The sequence below is a fragment of the Elephantulus edwardii genome, unplaced genomic scaffold (genome assembly GCF_000299155.1).
Source record: "Elephantulus edwardii isolate Elephantulus edwardi_28Jun2011 unplaced genomic scaffold, EleEdw1.0 scaffold00054, whole genome shotgun sequence".
Taxonomy (NCBI): domain Eukaryota; kingdom Metazoa; phylum Chordata; class Mammalia; order Macroscelidea; family Macroscelididae; genus Elephantulus; species Elephantulus edwardii.
This window is the reverse complement of record NW_006399804.1, coordinates 704,212-708,850: the sequence shown is the minus strand read 5'-3', so window position 1 is coordinate 708,850 and position 4,639 is coordinate 704,212.

The following is a 4,639-nucleotide window of genomic DNA, read 5'->3' as shown; positions in this document are numbered from 1 at the left end:
GTGTGGTCTCTTGGAGGCCTGAGGCTTTGATGAGCACCAACCCCCATGACCCAATCAAAGTTTTCAGCCAGGGAGTTTTGCCAACCACACCAGCCTTTCTCAAACGTGCAGGAGCTGCCACATTCATTTTCATCAGTATTATCTCCACAGTCATCCATAAAATCACACTTTTGCTCTGTCATGTAACATTTGCCATTCTGACATTCTCGATAACCACGTGGGCAGTAACCTGAAGAGAAAAAATAAAGAAAATGAAGAAATGTTACCAATGCTTCATTCAATGATGCTAAAAGCTACTAAGATTTTTATACATAAAAAATGGTATACGATGGAGTGTGAAGTACCAGACTTCTCTCTCTTTTATTCCCCTATTCAGGGCTTCTTGTGTATGGAGTATGGAAAGTGACAAACCAAAAGAGGAAGGTAGAAAGTAGCACTTTATTGTTTTAAAAAGGTACCTCAAAGTTCCCCAAATGCAACATTTCTTTTAGGTTGCAGTGGGGATATACATTAAATATAGCCAATGTGAGTTGTATTTCATGTTCTGAAACAAAACTATTAAAAATCCAAGAAATTTATATTATACTTTGAAGAGCATTCTATCAGCATTCATTCAGCTCATATATAATAGAAGCCAAAGTACATAAGACATTTCCTTAAGAGCAGGGTGCCATACATATAAGGATGGACTTCCAAGTAAATTTTTCTCCAAAATATTTATTGCTTAAAATTTTGAGGGGAAAAAGTCTCCCTCAAAAGAGTGTCAATGTTACATAAGAGCAAACACTGTAGAAGACTACTGTAATTAAAATCTAAGAAAGGTTTACATAGAGATAGAATCATTCTTGAATGGCTACGAGGGATAGAATAGTATGGGGAAGGGAATAAAATTTAGTAAATAGATAAAGTGCACAATGTAAGAAGAGTCAAAGGAAAGGCAATAACAGATCATTAACTATCCATGTGCACGTTCAAATTGAAGCTAAAGAAAATAAAATTCAATCCACAAGAACCAAAGTTTGACCTCGAGTCTATCTCACTAGAATTTAAATATCATCTCAGGAACCAGTTTGAATCCTTGACTATTAATGAGTGAAGACCAATGAACTGTGGATGGATATCAAGAATACGATCCATGAAGAAAGTATAAAGTCATTACAAAGACAGAGATGGAAGGAACAACCACGGTGGATGTCAGAAGGGGCTGAATATATTACGCTAGAGTGCAAAGAAGCCAAAGTAAAAGGAAGAAATAAAAAAGTTAAGGAGGTGAACATAAGATTTCAAAGGCAGCTCAGGGAGACAAAGCAAAGTATAATAAAATGTGCAAAGAATGAGAGTCAGAAAATCAAAAGGGCAATTTCAATTGACATTTCTTAAGCTGAAGGACCTAAAATAACATGTTTAAGCATGCTGAAAGCAGAATGTTGAATGACTCAGGAAGCATCAAAAGAAAATGAAAGAACACTGAGTCACTATACCAAAAAGAGTGGGTTGACAGAAGAATTTCATGAAACAATATATTATCAAGAAGCAATCAGGATGGAGGAAGTTTAAGCTACACTGAAGGAATGGGCAAAAAATGCGGCCCCCAGGAATTGATGGAATACCAATTGACATGTTTCACCAAACAGATGCTACCGTGGACATGTTCAACAGGCTATGCCAGGAAATCTGGAGTACAATTACCTGGTCATCTGACTGGAAGAGATTTATACTTATTCCCATTCCAAAATAAGGTGATCCATTGTGTGAATATACCACAGTTTCTCTATTCATTCTTTTGTTGATGGGCCTTGGGTTGTTTCCATTTCTTTGCTATTGTGGATAACGTAGCAGTAAACATGGTGTGTGCGTATCTGCTTGGGTGGCAGTTCCGGTTTCTTTAAGGTATATTCCCAGTAGTGGAATTGCTGGGTCAAATGGTATTTCTTTTTGCAACTTTTTGAAAAAGTGCCACACTGCCTTACATAATGGTTGCACCATTTTACACTCCCACCAACAGTGAATGTGTTCCAATTTCTCCAAAGCCTAGCAAACACTTGTTGTTTGTTGCTCTGTTGAACTTTGCTATTGTTACTAGAGGGAGATTATATCTCACAGTTGTTTTTATTTTTATTTCTCTTAGAACTAGGGATTTTGAACATTTTTTCAAGTGTTTTTTTCTCCATTTGAATGTCTTATTTGGTGAAATATCTGTTCATATCTGTGTGATATATTCACATAACAGAATACTATGCAGCACTGAAAAACAAGGAACTCATGAATTATTATACAAAATGGGTGACCCTGGAGGACATTATGCTGGATGAAATATCTCAGTCACAAAACGACAAAGACTGCATAATACCACTATTATAAAACAGGACTGACACAGGGCTTGGGAGACAACTAAGAAAAGAGGGAATAAATAATTTACACGGCACTGAAACAGATGGTGGAAAGAACTGCTTAAAAGGAATATATGATTAGGTATTTGCATGACAACAGTCCAGAAAAAGAGTTTCATATTAAAGTGGACTGGAGGAGGGGGGATTGTAACAATGAATTTTTTTTTTCAAAGAGAAAAGTGAAATAGGGGAGGGCATAGAGGAAAATGTGCAACAATGAATGAATGGAAATCCAAGTTGTCTATAAACTTTCATTAAAATATCAATTAAAAAATGTGACCTGACAGAATGTGGAATTCATCGAACAATATCACACACAAGCAAGATCTTGCTGATGAAGATTAACCAAAAATGACTAGACAGAACATCAGCAGAGAATTAGCAGATTTGCAAGCTGAGTTTAGAAGAGGCCGTGGTACTGGTGACATCATAGTCAACATTAGATGGATCTTAGCTGAAAGTAAAGAGTATTAGAGGAACGTTTGTGATTCATTGACTATGCAAAGAAATTTGTGTGAATCACAACAAATTGTGGCTAACTTTGAGAAGAATGGGAATCCCAAAACACTTGACTGTGTTCATGCAAAACCTACACTTGGACTAAGAAGTAGTAAGATATTTAAAAAAAAAAATTTAGGAAAAAAAAGGAGTTGTTAGGACCGGGGCGGGGAGTTCTTGTTTGCTTAATGGGCCTTTACCACAACCACCTTGCAAAATTGGAAAAAATAGCCGTTCTGAATGTAACTAAAGACAAAATTGGAGATAACATTCATGCCTAGAGGAGAGTCTGGCCCTTAGCATGCAGTTAGTAAATATTTGTTAAATAAAAGAATGATAAAAAGTAAATTGTTTTGGAAATGAGAAGGGAGTTTAATGCACACTTTTAAGTATTTTTATTATTATGTTGGTATGTACCATCGAGTCTAAACTGACTCATAGATGATTCTCTAGTGAGTTTTCAGAGATAGTAAAGCACACAGGAAGAGACTGCCTATCTTTCTCCAGAGGAGTAGCTTGTGGATTCGAATTGCAGGTCTTTGTGTTAACAGCTCCTTGCCACTAAGCTAAAGCTCCAATATCACAATATATGCCAGTTGCCATTGAGTTAATTCTACTCACGATGACACCATGTGTGTCAAATCAAAACTAAGCACCATAGTGCTTTCAATAGCAGTTTCTTGGAAGGATCATCAGGTCTTTCCACAAAGAAACGCTGAAGAGACTAACCTTCAATGTTCTGATTAGCAGCTAAGATTGTGTACTTTTGCACCACTCAAAGATTCTATTATTTATAATAACTTTCCCGGATACCCAACTGAGAATTTTTGATTCACATTTTCTCTCTGACAATGTGAGATCAGAGTTTTGTGGGGTTTTGTTTTGTTTTCTTCTTTCTGCTTTCCCCAACTTCCAGGGGGGAAAAAAATTATACCATAATACCACCACTCCCTGCCACACATCATAGATGTTAACTCTTATGACATATGGCAAGTTTTCTGGCGATTAAGAGTTGATAAACCTTAGAAGTAGGAGGTGACCCTGTGACCCCTTTTGTAAGGTGTTCTGAAAATGCATATAAGAAGCTCTTAAGTCCTGGATCATCCTCAAACTTTAGACAGTAGATGGCTAAGAGGGTAAAAGAGGTTTAGATGAATATAATGGCACAGGTAAGACATTGAAGAGAAAATTTGTATCTTAATGCTTTTTAGCTCGTTTATGTACACTGCTTATTCTATGTAACCTTATTATGTGTTCTTCCGCTTGAAGAATAAAATAAACAAACAAACAAAAAATACCAAACTTTTAACCATGCCTTCTGCCTCTAAAAAAATGTAATCATCTGGGCTAATAGCTATAATTTTAATTTCAGGCAGTTTGAGAACAAACTAATTTTAATTAGATAATCATATCAGTTTACCTTTAATACATTAGGAGAGAAAGAAAAAAATTCCTTAATTTTTAATTACTGAGCTGACTCAGAATAATAACGGTATAACATTTTGGAACTAGGCAAACATGGAGATCATTGACATTACCTATCTCTCATTTATAGAAAAGGATATGATTATAATTATAAAATGTTTACTAATTAAAAGTAATTAATGAAAACAAAAACAGAGATGTGATGGGAATCAAGGCCTGTTGTCATTAGTCTTTGTGATACACATCTTTTTCTTCTTATATAAAGGATCATTTTTCTGAATCTATTAAGATCAGAATTTCCTGTACATACTTTACCTATTGTTTTT